Raw genomic sequence first — 19,418 nt, forward strand, 5'->3', positions numbered from 1 at the left:
GAGAGCTAAGGTGCTTAAATCTTAGTTGTTTGATTGGTTAGCAAAAGAGGATAGTTTTTGGAAATAAAAACTCATTACTCACTGGTTGAAAGATGGAGGGAAAAATACTAGATTCTTCCATCTCTCCACCATATATAGAATAAGAAAAACAAGATTGAGAAGCTCAAAAAGAATGATGGGGGTTGGAGCTTGGGGATAGCTAAAATGGGTGCTAACATTAGTACCTACTTTAGAGATATATTCAGTTCAGACCACCCTCAGGATAATGAGAGTATTCTCAACTTGTTTCAACCTTGTATTACTGAAAGGGAGAATAATATCCTTACTGTTGTTCCTACTAATGAGGATATTTGGAGAGTGGTCAGGAAGATGAGAAGCATGAAGGCCCCTGGGCCAGATGGGTTCCAAATATGCTTCTATCAAAATACTTGGAACATAGTGGGAACAAGTATCTCTGCCTTTGTGAATGATTTTTTTTCATTACTGGGGTGCTTAATCCTACCTTTGATGAAACTTTTATTGCTCTTATTCCCAAAGTAAGTAATCTCGAGGCTATGACAAATTTTAGGCCTATTAGTCTTTGCAGTTTCTGTTGTAAGATTATTTCAAACAAATTAGCCAATAGGCTTAAGTGTCACCTGAATAAAATAGTCTCTCCCTTCTAAGGGGATTTCATAAAAAAAAGATGAAATATTGGAGATAATACTGGCTTGGCTTGTGATTTGTTTCATAACATGAAAAACATGAAATCTAATAATCATGGTTGGGTTGCCTTAAAGATGGATATGGCCAAAGCCTATGATAGGATTGAGTGGTCATTATAGATAAATTTTTTGATAGGCTGGGTTTTAATAAAAAAAATGGAGAACTCTTATTCATCAATGCTTATCTACTATGTATTTCCAAGTTTTGCTTAATGGTATTCTCTAAACAATATTATCCCTGAAAGAGGACTCAGACAAGGGGATCTTCTTTCCCCATATCTCTTTATTATAGTGTCTGAGGCCCTATCCAGGATGATTGCTAAAGCTGAGATGGAAGAGAAAGTCCATGGGATTAAGATTAGGAGAGTTTCTCCTCATATCACTCATCTCCTCTATGCAAATGATTTGATTTTGTTCACCAGAGACAATCTTGAGGATCGGGGACATCTAAAAACCATCATCCAAGATTACTGTACAGTCTCTGGTCAGCTAATTAACTTTGCCAAATCTAGTATGTTTTTTAGTAGGAATGTTAACTTTAGGAATAAAATCAAGCTTAAGAAGTTCTGAAATATGATATTGTTTGACCAAAAAGATAAATATCTGGGTATCCCTATTATGTTATCTCATAAATTAAAAGGCTGAGAACTTTGATTATTTAATTTGGTAGATAAGATTCACAATAAGATCAAATGGTGGAAGGCTAAGGTGTTATCTCAAGCTGGTAGGGCAACTCTAATCTAATATGTGGTACAAGCCACCCCCCTGTATGTTATGGCCATGTATATGCTTCATGTGTCTACTTGTAATAAGATAGACAAGGCTTGTAGAGATTTCTTTTGGCATGACACTGAATACTCTAAAAGTGTCCACACCATTGGGTAGGATCACATTTGTAAACTCAAGTTTGAAGGAGGCTTAGGGTTAAAAAATATGAGGGATATGAACTTGGCAATGCTAGCCAAACTCTCTTGGAAAGCAGCTACTGATATAAACTCTATATGAACAAAAACTTTAGCAGGTATTTATGGAAAAAACTGGATTGGAGACATCTTGAAGCCTCCTGAGTATGCTTCCAACTTTTGGAAAGGCATACACATAACTTTTAACTTCATTAGTGGGGGTTTGATTTGGGGAATTCACAATGGAACCTCCACTTCAGTCCTGGATGATCCTTGGGTCTTATGTAATGGAAGACCTAAGACTTTAGGGAGCTAGGAGTGGAGGATACCAGATTGAATGGCCTCCATGTGGCTGATTTGTTTAAAACAAATGGGATTGGTTGGGATGAGGCAAAACTAGCATCCCTCTTCCCTCCCTTTCTAGTTCAAAGGATCCAAGAAGTTTTGATAAGACCTTTGAGCATTGGCAAGGATAAAATGGTGTGGAGTGAGGACAAGTATGGGAGGTTCACTGTGAAATCTGCTTACAAATTTATTACTAAGGTAAAAGATGTAAGGCAGAGCTCCAGTTTCAACTCCCACACTCTTAAGCTTATCTGGAAAGCCAAACTATCAACCAATATCCAATTGTTCTTATGGAAAGTTTTCATGAATGTCTTACCCATGGGGGATAGGATGGCAACAAGGAATATGATTGGTGATTTTTCCTGCCCCTTGTGCTTCAAGACCTTAGAAATTTATGGCCACCTGTTATTTGACTATGAATGGTCAAGAGCTATGTGGTTCTCATCGGGTTTGGGTCTAAGAATGGAGAGTCAAGGCAAGAATAAGGCAAATACTTGGGTTACTAAGTTCATGACTTGGTGTCATAGCAAGAATAAAGAGATATACCAAGCTGGGACGAAGGCATGCTACTTGTTATACAACATATGGATTACAAGGAATTGAATGAAACAAATTAAGTTTAAAATATAAGGCCTAATTGGGAGAGAACTATCAGGAGAAGTACTGTGGAGGCTGAAAAGTGCTACACAGCCCTTGCAATAGGGAACCCTGGACATCTAAACCCTAATCCTCAATTTTCTTACTCTGAACAAGCTGTTTTTTATTCTATTTTTCCTATAATCCCTAATGAATGTATTAATATCAGGTTTGATGCCTCCTTCCAGCCTACAATAGGATGGGCAGCAGCTGGAACCATGGCTTGGGACAACGAAGGAAAGATAGTAGAAGCAGGAACCAGAAGATTCAAAGCCAGGCCAGCAGAAGAAGCTTAAATGGTGGCAGCTGAGGTAGCAATTTTGCTAGAGCTTCCGAGTGGACTGCTGTTCTTTTGGAAGGAGATTGTACAGAGGTTATCAAAGTGTTTAATAGCCCTACTTGTTCATGGCTACTAGAAAGCTTGAGAGACTCTGTTTTAAATTTGATTACATCCTTCTCATTTTGTAAGTTTAAGTGGATCAATAGGATGTCCAATGGAGAGGCACATTTGCTGGCGAAGTAGGCTAACCATCAGCAACAAGTGTGTCAGTTGGAAAAAAAAAAGGTAATAAAGTTTGATTTCGTACTTAGTTTAAATATTACAAAGAATGGGTAGGATATTATCACACCCCAAATTTCCAGACAATATTTAAAACAATTATATTTAATTATCTGGAAACCCGAGGTGAAACAAAACCCAAAACACTGTTATCAAACACGATATATACAAAAACTGAAATCAAAAGAAACGAAAAGGAAAAAAATCCTTAAATTACATTATTAAACTATAAAGAAACTAACCCACTCTTCAGAAAATCTTAAACCAAAAGACTCCAAGAGCAACTCCAAATCACGTCTCCTTATCCACTGCACTCCACCATCTATGTTCCCAAGAACACACCCACGTTGCAAAACAAAGCAAACATGGGTCAGCAAATTGAATTTGCTGGTATGAGTAGACTAACAACAAAATATATAATAATCATTTAAATGAATAAATGTAACATTTCAAACAATTTCAACTTGGAAGACAATATAGTTCCGTTTTCCAAAAACGGCGTGTAGTTTCTTCCCAAGTAAGATTTCACCCCCAATATACAAATTCCAAGAATCTCATATAACAGTACTCGTCATTCCAACTTTCCAAAATAACTCACAATACAATATCACTTACATTCCATTTATTAAATGCACATATGACAACCTAATTAAATATGTGTTTGGTATACCTTACCTTTAAGCCAACACGTCGTCTTAGGGTAGGATATTTACGTCCCTCGCAGAAAAAGATTAATAGATCATACCCTCCCCGCAAAACGAGTTAGACATCACAATAAAATGATTTATCTCGGCCAAAATTCCATTCATAACCAAACCTCATTTAAGACAATTAAGTCTAATTGATATTACCCGGTTCGTCCCATATTATTCGGGAATACCACTTATCATAATACCTTCATCAAGGGTAGTCATTCATATGACATCATTACGTCATAAAGTTTCTCAAAGGCATAACCATAGATCTCGGACTATCACAAGTCATTAATAGTTTCAGTAATAACATATCAAGTTATAGTCATTTCACGCGTCACATAGAAATCACAATCATTTACTAATATTATTTACCGTTACACTTCATATCCATAACATTACACAATTCATATACTTTTACTTTAGTATCACTCGTCTACTTATGAGAACGAGGAAAAGTCACAACCAAGGAGTACATTCATCCCTTGTGAGTATCAACTCATACAAACCACGTAAGCATTTATCATAAGAAATCATATACATCATATGCAATAACTCCATCACACGTAAAATCAATATTTTACTTTGCTTATTAATTATCTCGTTGACTCATTTATTCAAAGACACAGCCCAACCTTTAGTTCCTACTCCACGATTTGCACTACACACATTTGCCAAATCACACATATCCGTGTGCCTCACTCACACCGAGTACCACTACAAGACATATGTCCCAAGCGGGATATCGCCTCCAGGAAACATATTTTTATCTTGTAAACTCGTAACTTGTGAGTCACAGCCATCTCTGGGCTTTCCATACACATAATCACAAAGCCTCCTTTGGGCATAACAAAATATCAGGTCATTCATGGCACATTCAATGAATACCTTGGGTCATTCCCGCCACATTCAAGGAATACGACCAACCCGCAAGGCGAATACCTTAGTTCCTCTCTAGGGCAGTCCAAACTATTGGGTCATTCATGGCACATTCAATGAATACCCATCTATCACATGACATCACAAGTCATAATATCTCATTACCAAATCGAGGCATGGAGAGTTCTAAAGATGTAGGCGACACTTTAAAACATTATTATCACTTATAATTATACTAGCATTACTCATGTCAAAACAGGACCACACATGTAGAGAGTCATTTTCACGTGTCAAGGCAAATCAAGCACTTAAGCATCATTTAATGTAAACGGACTTATAATTAAACAAATACAATTTACATAACCACACTCATATATACAATATTGTAAACAAATAGTTCATTAACCCAAATTCAAGTCCACACACACTAATGTCCAAAAACGGATCTACATATACTAAAGTCTATATTCATATACAACTTCTATCTCACACATATATATTTATGTAGTATCAAAACAAACAAGATTACTTTCTAACACAATCACATAGTTATCACACAAACTAATATATATATTATAGATATAGTGATCTGCACTGTACATAAAAGAACCTACATTATCCAATCTTTTAAGATTAGAATCAAGCCTTACGTAGCTCTTAACCAATTCTCCAAATATTTTAATAATCACGCGATAAAATAAAACATATAGATATATTTTCATTCCACACCAATATTTTCACGATAGTAAGAATATATCGAAAGTATAATAACCACTGACCATCTAATGCCATCATGTAACCACCCAACTATATCTATTTTAAACTTGAGCTAATTCTAACAACCTTGTTAATCCGTGCCTTGACAGACAACCCACCATTGGATCTGCCTAAAATTTGTATATGTCATTTAACTAGATATCAAGAATCTATGGATTAAATTTGAGGTCAATCCAATAATAGGTTGACCTCCATCTAAACAGAAACAAAGGACTGCACCCATCAGTTTTCTGGTGTAGTTTCTACTACGACTAGTCCCACTAATGGAAGCCTCGACAGATATCAAGCCATTGGATAAATCTAAAAATCTAATATGGAAGACTAAAATGTGTCAGGAAACTATAGATTAAATTTCATACAAATCCGAGTACGGAAAGGTCACCATCTAAGAAGAAACAAAAGACTGCACACTGCAGTTTTTCTGGTGTAGAAACACTAGGACCTGTCATGCTTATGCGCACCTCGACAGAAATCCAACCGTTGGATCTGTCTAAAATTTTAATATGTCAGACTACAATGTGTCAGGAAACTATGGATTAAATTTGAGAGACATCCGTGTGCGGAAAGATCTCCATTTGAATAGAATTAAAAGACTGTGCAGACAACTTTTCTAGAATGGTGTTTACTGTTAACTGTTCATCTTCTTCACAAAACTCTATACAATTTATTAATGACTTTATCCTCCCAATATACAATCCATATGATCACACATAACAAACAACATATCCTATTTCTATGGAAACAATAAAAGAAATAAATATAACTCACCTTATTAAGTCTACAAGATGTAAACAACTATGAATATCAATAGTGCGGTGAGCCCAATACTTTGCGTCCCCTTTTTTCTCTTTTCTTCCTCTTCCCCTTCTTTTTATTGGAGGCTAGGGTTTTGATTTTGAATAATCATATTTTTACAGAGAAAATTCGCAGCTCTTATTTATTCCATGTTTTAAGTCTGTTTAAGGTAACCTATGGGCCTCCAATGGGTCTAAAAACACCCAAGGTCCATACCTATATGAATGGGTACATTTTAACAATGTTTTCAAGCCCAAAATGATTATAAAATACCCACATAAGTTCTAACAAACAATTCAAGTAAAAACATTAACTTTTTTTTTTTGAAAATCAACAATAGCTAAACAAATTCTAGAATAAGCTAGACTTCATAATATAATAGTTATTTTCAATCAAATAATTTAATTTATGTTGTTTAAAAATTGGGGTTGTTATAGATATATAGTTTTATGCCGGATTTCTAGATGCAAGTCTAAGTGAGATTGTTAATAAGGCGGCTAGTTACTTTAAATACGGGAAATAACAAAAGGTTATACCCATACTAGAAATAATAAAAAAATATTGTCAGCTAATAATATGTGAATATGATGCAACACTTCACAAACATCGGATATTTTTAGTTTGTAGTAAAAGAGCAGTCGACCAAGAGACAATTAGCTTCACGGGATCTGGGAAGTTGAAGATATTAGATAACATTGAATTATCTAACTCTGTCCAATCTAGGATTTACATTAAATTTTTTTGTAGAGGGTATGTTCAATGGCGGTGTCATCATGTATCAAAAAAATAAAATTAATCAAACATAGCCAAAGTAATTTCAATATTGATTTTTTATTGTTATCCCAATTTCATAAAAAATATAATACCCCTACTAAAAAAAAAAAAAAAAAAAAAAAAACCAAAACAAAACAAAAAAAACAAAAAAACAAACTATAACCTCTCTAAAACTCTTATGTCACGAGAATGTTTTTCACGACAAAGTGAAAAGTTTACTTTTAATAGAGAATACATGTAAAAGCAAGACTTAAAAAATAAAACCTTCTAGAATATCATACTTTTAAGAGCGCACGGTCTTTTTTACTTTGAAGATTTTGTCTAATATAAATTCATTATCCATCTCAATTTCATCACATTATCTTCATATTCACTTTCCTAATCCAACATAATCTCCATTTCCATCTCCACCAATAAAATCTCATCTCTCACTCTTTACAACCAACAAAATATCTCGATCTCTCTCTCGCCAACACAAATCTCCTCTCTTTAAAACCACAAATATGGTTTCTATAGTATTTTGTAAAAACCAACTCATTATGACTATTATATTTTCATTTATATTCAATAGTCAATAAGTCTCTCAATTGGCTATTCAATAGTATTTATGTATTATACTATAATTATCTAAATTGTATAAAAAAAAAAATTATTAAATTAGTTCTCAATAGGAGATAAATTAGAACATAACATAACATATGCGCTTTTGTAATTGATTTAATGATAGGTATATAAGTCATACATAAAAACAAATCCAACTTAACAACATAGTTAAATATGAAAAATATAGATGTTTTAAGAATATCATCTCTTCAACCATCTATATCTTTTTTTTTTTTTTTTTTTTTCTAAAGACATAAGAATTAGTTTTGTATACTTAGTTAAAATTGATAATCATAATCAAAGTATGATATATATATATCACAAAAAAAAAAAAAAATAGACTAGTAAAGTATAATTAGATTGGGCCAGACCCGGCCCTCATTTGGCCCTAAAAAATGAGGGCTGAGGGGCGGGTTAAGGGCTTGAGTTTTCATTCTTAACCCTACTCGACCCGGCCCTCAATACAAAATAGGGGCAGGCTGACCCAACCCTCAATCATGCTTTTATGGTTTGAGGGGCAGGCTAGCCCGCCCGCCATTTTATCACCCTTATATCAAGTTAGTCACGTGGCTAGTTAAGTCCATGGGCCCATATCCTTTTAATTCTTTTGTGTCATCTTTTACCTAGTTGGGCCCAATATCACAAACCCAACCAAAGGCCCATCCAGCGATCCAAACGCAAATAATAACCCATTTCACCAATGCTCTTTCGGGACATCTCCAATGAATAGTAAAACCAATGTTAGCCAACCAAATCTCGGACTCATGCATTTTTGTTAGTTTCTAAACATTTAATCAACTTAACTTCAATTCCTACAAAATCACCGAAAACACACTAATTAGATCAAACAAATAAAATAAATGGACTAACTAATATAAAATTGTGCGTAAATAATGTAACATTTACGTGTTTATCAATATTACACTAATAAATACCATTTTGTAATATATAAATGAACGTTTTGAGTTTTTATATTTTATATTTTTGTATTTTTATATTAAAAGTACGATAACGTTTGGTTCCGGTTCTGGTCCGGTTTTTTTGTTTAAAAAACCATTCTTTTTCGGTTCTATATGGTCCGGTTTTTTTAGTAACTATTTTTAAACGGTTCCTAAAAATAAGAGTCGGAACCATCATTTTTTTCTACGGTTTCATTTCCGATTCCGGTTAAATGGGTACCTATCGACACCCTTAGTTTAGTGTACCTGCAACTCAAAGCCATCAGGGCCTTATTTTAATTGGGCCCATCATTCTGGGAAACATTGGGCGCTTAGGGTTTTTAGATCCAAGGGCCAAAATGAAACTGTCCCAAAACTTGGTTTGACTAATTTTGACTAAAATTTATTTTGACAAAAAATCGACTTACGCTGCTTAAAACAATATAAATAAGACATATTAAAACAATATGTTAAAAGAAGATGAAGATTTAGAGTATAAATAAGACATATAATAACAAAGCTAACTCAATTGAGAGACTTCATTCTTAAACATAGATCAAAACATATAATAATCGTAATGAGTTGGTTCTTAGGGCATCTCCAATAGAGAGTGGATATATACACCTCCACAGAAGCGCCAAAGAAGCTAAGTGCCACTAGGATTTTATGACCCATACTACACACTAATAGTTTCCACTTCCAAAATGGTATCCAATGCAGAGAAGTTGATGAGTTTGTAAAATTGAAAAAACAACGGTCAAAATCCATTGCAAATATATTTAACTAAAAAGAAAATAAAAGGCATGTCACTCCAAGTAACGTCCGTGAATGATTAAAATAGACGGCCCATAAACGATGGTCTTTGGCCGTCGCGAACATTAAAAAATCTTTAAAAAATAAAACAGACGTGAGTTAATGTGATGTGTGAGATGAACTTAAGTTCAAACGTGTGTTTGAGTGTCGCCCGGGATATTTATCAACTAATAGTGAGATGGGAAATTCCCTACCTCGTCTATGATTTCTATCAACTAATAGTCTATTACCTACGGTATAACACCCCCATTGGAAATAATTTTTTTTGACACTTGGAGTGTAAAATTCCCACTCTATACGGTTTATACTCTCCATTGGAGATGCCTTTACAAAATACTAGAGAAGCCATATTTATAGATATGGTTTATTGGACTATAAGCAATGCAAAATAGAAACAACTTCTAATTCTAATTCGACACAAATTAAGAAATAAGGTGTGTTTGTTTAGTTTGCCACCTTTAGCGGAAAATTTTGAGATTTGTCAGTGTTTTTCCACTAGAGATTTGCCATGCAAATTTATAGTTGGAAAATTACACTTTGCTAGTGTTTGTTTACAAAAATTTATAATGGAAAAATATGAGATTTGTCAGTTTTGTAGGAAGTAGTTGTAATTTTAGTTCATGTTTAGTAGTTTGGGGAATTAAAATTTTATTTTTTCAAATAAATTCTCTTCTTTTTATTTTATGGTCTTCATCTTAAGTAGTTGTAATTATTTGACCATGAGTTAACCACTCTCTTGTGGAGGGTTGGTAAACCCATGTGAGGATGACTCCATTAATAAATTAATGAAGATTCAATTGCTTTATTCAAGTTTAACAAGTTTGATTTTTATTTCAACTACAAAATAGTTTGAAGTGGAGAACAAACTAGGGGTTGAAGAAGTGTTCTAGAGATGAGGTGCTAATTTAATTTCTGATGCTAGTAGAATTGTTTTTTTAGAGATTTAGAAATTTCTATTAGGGATCAAAGTTTGATTTTTCACTTTGATTTGTCTATGAATCAAAGTAAATATAAGAATTAACAATTGAAGTATTCTCTATTAATGGTAGTTTGAATCACATGATAAGTCAATTCTCCATACTTCTCGCCATCTTCTTTAAATTATTTTAATTTAAACACCTTTAATTTATAATCTTCACAAGAAAAATCCTCCTCTCCTCCATCTTCCATGATCGATTCTAAAAACTTTAATCATGATTTTCCTTGCTTTTGAGGTGGGAAGATACCTTGACTCTAATGAATGAATGTTGAGAGTATGGACTTGATGGATATTTGGACAATTGGACTTGTATTATTTCCTTTGGACATGCACTTAAAAAAAAAACAATCCATTAAATTGGCAATAGAACTAGGTGATTCCATCGGGCACTCATCAAATTGGATTGGGTAACCCCTAAAAAAAAGAAATTTTATAAATTTGCCATCAAAGCCCAAGCCCAGCAACCAATTCAACCGGTATCGCCAAAACGAACCCACCGGGTTGTTTTGTTTACACTCAAACGACTTGGCCAAGTCGTTTGAGTGTTAGTTTGAGTTTGAGTTACACTCAAACTACATGGCCAAGTCGTTTGAGTGTTACTCACACTAACACTCAAACTACGCGGCCATGTCGTTTGAGTGTACACCCACATGGCCGCGTAGTTTGAATATACACTCAAACGACATGGCCGCGTAGTTTGAGTGTTAGTGTGAGTAACACTCAAACGACTTATCCATGTAGTTTGAGTATACACTCAAACGACTTGGTCATGTAGTTTGAGTGTACACTCAAACTACTTGGTCACGTGTTTGAGTGTACACTCAAACGACGTGGACACGCACTCAAACGATTCCAAACGCACTCAAACGATTTCAATTGAATTAGAAAAATTGAAATCCGATTTAAAAAATTGGGTTAGAAACAACACAATTACATCAATAAAACTACATGCACTATGCACTCTTTATCTGTTATGACATAGTATCTTTATAACCAAGTTAAAACATGTAATCAAACATGCTAAAATCTAAAATAATAATTTGTTTTATATCTAAACTTGTTATTATTATTATTTTTTCAATTGTTAATCATAAACTAGTTTGGGGTTTGGAGTTCAGAGTTCAGGGTTTAGAAATTTCGTGACATAGTATCTTTATAACCAAGTTAAAACATGTAATCAAACATGCTATAAAATCTAAAATAATAATTTGTTTTATATCTAAACTTGTTATTATTATTATTTTTTCAATTGTGAATCATAAACTAGTTTGGGGTTTGGGGTTTGGAGTTCAGAGTTCAGGGTTTAGAAATTTCGTACCAACATATTTCACTTAATTATTTTAAATAATAATTTGTTTTATATCTAAACTTGTTATTTTTTATTTTATTTTTAAAATTGTGAATCATAAACTAGGTTGAGATTTAGGGTTTAGGGTTTAGAGTTGTTTACAAATTTCGTGCTAACATATTTTACTTAATTATTCAAAATAATAATTTGTTTTATTTATAAACTTATTATTTATTATTTTCTTTTTCAAATTTTGAATCATAAACTAGTTTGGGGGGTTTGGGGTTTGGGTTTAGGGTTTAGGGTTTATAAATTTCATACCGACATAAAAAAAAATTTAATTTCAAACATATTTCACTTAATTATCCAAATCTAAAATAATAATTTGTTTTATATCTAAACTTGTTATTATTTTTTTTTATTCAATTGTAAATAATAAACTAGTTTGGGGGGTTTACAAATATATTTCACTCAATTATTCGAAATATATCAAAATTTCAAATATATATAGAATACTCATTCACTCAGTTTAGAGTTTAGGGTTTACATAGAATACTCAAGTTTCTCTACATACTTAAGTTTCTCTAAATGGAACATGAAGATGAAGAAGAAGTATTTGAGGTAATGTTTGAGGTACAACAACAAATTAGAGAAGAACAACAAATTAGATAAGAACAACACATTAGAGAAGGAGAAAATAGAAGATATGTTGAAAGTGAAGAAGTGGAACAAAATGTTGAAGGTCAAGGTGAAGAATTTGAAGATGCGACAAGTCGAGCAAATGAAATGTCGAGAAATCGTCGACGACAAAATGCAAACCTAAATAATGAGGTAACACTTGATTAAAATGAATACAAAACACTTGATTGATTGAATGAATGAATGAATGGATGCAAAATGAATGAATGCAAATCCCGAGCCCAAACGACATGGTTGGGTCGTTTGGGAACACTATCAAACGACATGGTCGTGTAGTTTGAGAACACTACAAAACGACATGGCGGTGTTGTCACAGCCCGATTTTCTAAACAATTAAAATAAATGAATAATTGAAATATAAATATCTCAACCATCACTTTGTTCAATTGTCTAAAAACCCAGGCTATGGCGGGGGGATACAACAAATGTAAAAACCTAAAACCCACCTCACAACAGGATCAACTTAACAACAATAATCTCCAAATTCCTCAACTATCAATTTATTAAAAACTTTCTTCCATCCCAATACAAACATAAACAACTTTAAGAATAACAATTTCCAACATCGTATTCTCATGTCATATAAAAATGTAACCTACGTTATTACATCCTCCCAAAAGATCAGACCTAATAAACTAAACTCCCAGACGGCTCCAGGCGAGAATCCCAATCACACGCCGCGGTTCCACTGCCTTCCACCTATGTTCCCAAGAACACACCCACGTTGCCAAAACAAAGCAAACATGGGTCAGCAAAATGGAATTTGCTGGTATGAGTAGACTAACCACAGATAAACATTATCATATTTTAATTATCCAAACAATCACTTTATTTTATCCCATAACTCAATCATTCACAGCTTGGAAGACAGGTAGTTCCGTCATTTTAACCGGCATAATTTCTTCCCAAGCAAGACTTCCATTATATAACTCATTATAATACCTCCTTTTAATATCTAAACCATTGAATTAAAACTTACCGATATCCACTGGCCAGATAAGGGTAGGACCGTCCTCAAGACAAAATGTTATTAAGTCCTACCCTCCCCGCAAAAAGAAAGTTAGAACTTCTATATATCATATGTATATATATATTATATTAGGTATTAAAAAAAAAACCCAAACACTCACATAATCAAATTAATACCACTAACCCGCAAGGCGAATACCTTAGTTCCTCTCTAGGGCAGTCCAAACAATCTGGTCATTCATGGCACATTCAATGAATACCCGGGTCATTCATGGCACATTCAATGAATACCCCTATATAACGCTTAATCCGCCATTTATGGCACATTCAATAAATGCCCACCTAACATATGACATCAACAGTCATAAAACTAAAATTTCCAAAACTTGAGTCGTGGAGTTCTAAAAGAGTGCGGTAAATTTATTTACGCATTATTGAACTTTATTTTATGTATCATTTCAGAGAACGAATGAGTATTTTGATTCCTGTATTTTTTTATTGACGCGTTATTAATTTCAGAGATGTCTTAGTGTCATAACGTTGCATATCATAAAATACTGCAAAATCACATAGTAGTTAATACACATACACACGTATATATAGAGGTCTTAGCCTAAAGTCAAGTATACTAATAGCCCTAGACCTACCTTAATAACCCAAATCATAATCCGAGTTAAAAGGTCAAATGGTCAACAGTCAACTCTGGTCAAAGTCAAAGTCAACCATCATGGTCGAAGTCAAACTGTCGTTTCCATGTTCAGGTTCGAGGTCATAGCCATGGTTCATGGCTAAGGTCAATGTGCATGGCTCATAGGCTCATGACTAAAGTAATGGTTCGGACCTAACCGCCAAAGCCCAAAACTTAGAACCCGAAAAGTCTAAAAAGTTGAAAGACCCATGTAGATCTATTTTAAGTCCAATGGATGCCCCCAGCAATAATATTAGAAACGGCCCAAAACACCGACCGAGTTCGGCCCGAAAATTAAACTGAAACCGGCCCAATCAAAACTAAAGTGAGCTGGCCCCATCAACTAATAAAATCGGCCCATAGAAACAAATCAAATAAGGCCCAACTAATCACAACTGAAACCGGGCCCAAGGAACCAAGCCCAAACCCGAAATCGAAATTACTGTTCATCTTCACCAAATCCTCTTCCTCCAGCCACCAAAACCGGCCACCACAATCTCACACGTCCACCCATTTTTAACCAAGCAGTTTTAATCCCTGCGAAAAACCCACTAACTTTAATTAACGCCAAATCCTCAATTCTTGAATTTAACATCTCGACCAAAACTAGATCTGAGACAAAATTCCCGCCGCCATTAAAACTTGTTTTAAGCTTCCAACAGCCTCCACCACCAGCCCGAATCGACCACCACACGATGAGTGCTGTTCGGTCTTCCCATCACTCTTTGTATACTCTTGGAGGATTTAAGGATATCCCAAAATGAGAGTGACTAGACAAGTACAGTTATGACCGTTAACTGCATCACTGAGGACTACTTCAGTTCTAATCAAAGGCAAATGCTATGCCAAAAACTCTAAGCGGATGGAGTTGAATGATAAAAAAATATTATTCATGTCACCAACCCCCATATCAATGACACAATCTGAATGATGGTGAGCAAAATCTAACACCTAGTATGATCCATAAATGATAGGGACAATCAATGACACAACATGAATAATAGTGAACAAAAATAACACCTGCTACGATCCATATATAACAGGGACGAGCCCCTACTCGCCCTACCCGCGAGATGAAAAGTCATATACTTGTTAGTGACTGAACCAAACTTTACTCTTCTGATAGCTAGAAGATCAATAGCTATGACAAGTTCACTTCAAGCTTTTAAATATAATCCAAAAATCATGAGTTAGACTCACAAAAACAGTTTATATGGACAGAAAATTCGTAAATTCTAACAGATGAAAATCATAGTTCTAGTAGTGGTGAGAGTTAACTCTACTCACCTGTAGCGCTCTCCGATTATCAGCCAGACTACCAGAAAAACCTTCCTTTCCTTCCTTCAGTAAAACTCCCATTTTTTTTTTTCTAAAACCCTTGCTGTGTTTTTTTTTTCCCAAAACTCTACGTGAGAAAACTCCCCGAAAAACAAGGACAACACTTATCCATTTATCTACGGGCTTTTATCCTTAACTGATAGTTATCATCTATCCATTTTATCTATTTTCATTATTATTATTATTTATTATTATTCTTCTTAGGAAAACAAATAATAAAAACACGGGGTGTTATAGGTGTAGTTTGAAAACACTACAGAACGACATGTCTGGGTCGTTTGATTACACTATAGGACTACATGGCTGGGTCGTTTGATAAAACTATAGAACGACTTCTCCAGGTCGTTTGGGGACACTATAGAACTACATGGCCGGGTCGTTTGGACCCTCTATGAAACTACATGGCTGGGTCGTTTGGACTAAATTTAATTAAAAGTTTTTTTTTTTGTGACTTTGAAACTAAATGCAAATTGTTTGAGACTCTTGTTTTATTCTTCTATATGTAGAATTCTTTGCCGCTATCCGGGAACCGATCCTCTGCAAACTCGAATGATGTGGATTGTCAACCGATTTTAAGTGATACAACAGAAATTTTTACTACGGAAGAGGTATGATTGAGTAGGCATTGATTTCATTTTTTTTTTAATTTTCTAAATATAATTTTATTAGTGTATTAATAATAGTTGTTGTTTTTTATGTGTTTAGGTCTTTCATACACCTAGCGAGGCAATCGGTTGGGCAACCGCTAGAGGAAGACAAGTTAATGTTGTTGTGGTCATTGAAAAGTCGGAGTATGCCAAAGGAAACCGAGTAGCAAGAATGAATTTGGCTTGCGAGTGCTCGGGTGTGTATCGGTCACACAAGAAGGAAGGCGAAGAGATGGCTAATAAGAGAAGGTTGGGAACCAAGAAATCGGGATGTCCATTTAAGTTAAAAGGTGTTTTCCAACGCGGCACTGTCGATAGTTGGAAAATTGTCGTTCTTAATGGTGTTCACAACCATCCATTGGCGAAGACCCTTGAAGGACATGCATTTGCTACTCGACTAACCGTTCCAGAGTTCGAGTATTTGTCAGAGATGAGTAAGTGTGGAATAAAACCTAAACAAATATTGGATTCCATCAAGAATAGGTATCATGATAACATCTCTAGTATATCCCAAGTCTACAATCGCAAAGACGCCGGTGAGGAAATTGGATATGAGCGGTCTCACACAATTCGCAGAGATTGCGTGAGTTGTTAGCAAAAGAACATTATTTTGAGGAGTTGAGGCGGGATGAGAATACCGGGGAGATAACGGGATTGTTATGGGCCCATCCGAAGGTGTTAAATTGGCTCGGACTTTTCCAACGTTTTTTTTTTTTTTTTTTTTTCATGTTAAACGCTACCTACAAAACTAACGGTATCGGTGGCCTTTCGTCGCGGTTTGTTGGGGTGACTTCAACGTGGAAATCTTTCACCGTGTGTCAGGTGCTGCTTCAGTCTGAAACAACAGTCGACTATCAGTGGGCCCTGCATCATTTTAGTGGCTTGCTTGGTGACATAAGCCCATCGTGATGGATCGTGTCGGCGGGGACTTAGCCCTGATGAGTGCCGCTGACAGAGTTTTCCCTAACGCACACAAGCATCTATGTAGATGGCATATCGCTACGTGTGTCCTTTCAAAATGTTACGATATTTTTCCAACTACAAAACTTGTAGAGAAGGCCCAGTTCTCGTGGAATACTGTAGTCAAATCGAAGACAGATGTTATTTTCCAGCGTAGATGGGATGCTTTGGAAAAATATTACAGGGTTGAGTACTCCAATTTTGTTTGTTATTTGCGAGAGACTTGGTTTCCTCCACGGGGATCGATTCATATGTTGTTGGACTGACCAACACATTCACTTTAAGAGTACAACGACCAATAGAGTTGAAGGGTCTCATGCTTTCGGTGAAGCGTGTACTAGGAAATGCAAACCGTCATGATTTTTGAGTATGTTTAGCTTAATCCACCCAATTCTAGAGATCCGGATGTCCGAGATTAGAGCTACCTTCGAGAGAAGTATGATTGTAACTTCGGCACCACCACCGATTCCTTTGTTTACGCGGAACTTCGGAGGCCTTGTCTCCACGCAAAGTGTTTAGACTTGTTATTTGAAGAAATAGATACCCGCGTAAAGTGTGTTAAAGATGGAGAGATAAGGTGTTGGTGTTATTTGCGCACGAGCCATGGACTGCCATGTGCTCATGAATTAATTGAGTTTGAAGAGCAAGAGCGGTCCATCCCTTTGACTGCTATCGACCCCTTTTGGAAAACATTGTCTGCTTCTCCTAGGGGTGTCTCTTTTTGCCGAATTTCCGATTTTTCCGAAATCCGACCCGAAATTGGTTTGGCTTTGGGTGTAGTTTTTATGGGCCGATTTTCCGATTTTCCGATTTCCGAAAATTCCGAAAAAAAATTGGATCGGATTTGGATATAATTCTAAAATCCGATCCGATCCGAAATTTCCGAAATTTCCGATATTATTGCCAATTTATTTCGAAAATATATACTTATCTCACTATCCACTTGATTAGATCTCGACCGTTCATTCATTTTCTAGTTTTTTACTTCCAAAAACAAAACAAAAACATAACCTAGCCGCTACTTCCCCATTTGAATTGGACCACTCTACTGTCATTACACCGTCTGCCATAACAACAATGATATGAAAAAAAATGTTATTGAGTCATACAATGACTTCCAGACCAATACAAAAGCCAAATTCCAATAGATAGAATATTATGTAAAGCTACTTAGAGTCCAAGACCATAATCCATTATTTATGCAGACACTTCACGCTTTAATTTCCACACACGAAAAAAGATTTAAACATTACAAATACCCAGACCTCAACAGAATGCAATGCTTGCTATTGGTGGCTGCATGTTATTTTTCTTGGATCACTTGTTTGAATGAAAATGGGTTTTCTCAGTAAACAAGTGCGTATTGTTGTTGGTACATTGGTGTTGTGGACATGGTTTTCTCTCCCTACAATGAACATTGGTATGATATTCAAAAATAATTGAAAGTAAAGAGATCTTTGAAAATTTACCAAGTATTCGAAATTTCGAAGTTATTCGAAATTTCCGAAAGTTCGAAATTGGAAATATATTTTGAATCGAAAAAAATTGGATCGGTTTGGCTAGCATATTAGGTTCCGAAATTTTTTTGGAAAAATTCCGAAGGAGGTTAATCCGATCCGATCCGATCCGAAGTCACCCCTAGCTTCTCCCAATGTGTCAGTGGGTGTTGGTCCCGATGTTGCACCTTCGATGGACTTGTTCATGAATAGGTTTGCAATGGTTTCGAAGAAGAGCGAGGTTATGATTAGGAAGCTTATGGAGATTGCCGTACCCGAAAAGTACATGGCTAGTACCGCCTTGTGAGGAAGCAAAACCAAAGGTCGGCCGAAAGGTAGGCTGCAGCAGAAAGCTTCAAACTGGAGATGATAACTCTTCAAAGCGAGATCCATCTCATTTTGAACATTCTCAACGTGACCATGAAGAGTGGGTCTCGTCACAACCAAACACTGCGCCCACCCAAAACACCCACACTACACCAAGAAAGAAGTATTCTCCAAAACTACCAACCCAAAACATCCACACTACACTAACAAATAAGTTTTCTCCAAAAACACCAAAAACAACCACACCAAGAAATAAACCTTCTCCTAAAACACCAAAAACAACCACACCACGAAATAAGCCTTCTCCAAAACAAACACCACCAAATGTGAGAGATGGCTTTCTTTGGAAAGACGAGGGTCCTAAGGATTACGGGTTGGATATTCCCGAAGAGAAATGCATAAATACATTGTTAGAGTCCATGACCACGTTGGCGATGGCAACTGCGGTTATAGAGCTTTCTGCATTGCATTAGGAAGAAGTCAAGAAGAATGGCCACGATGAGAAGGGAGTTGTGCGAAGAGCTTCATCGACAACCTCCCCTTTGTTGTACTTTGTACAACAATCAAAGTGAGGTTTTTATTCGATGAAGGAAATCCTACATGAAGAAGG

Source organism: Coptis chinensis, chromosome 8, assembly GCF_015680905.1.
Source record: "Coptis chinensis isolate HL-2020 chromosome 8, ASM1568090v1, whole genome shotgun sequence".
NCBI lineage: Eukaryota > Viridiplantae > Streptophyta > Magnoliopsida > Ranunculales > Ranunculaceae > Coptis > Coptis chinensis.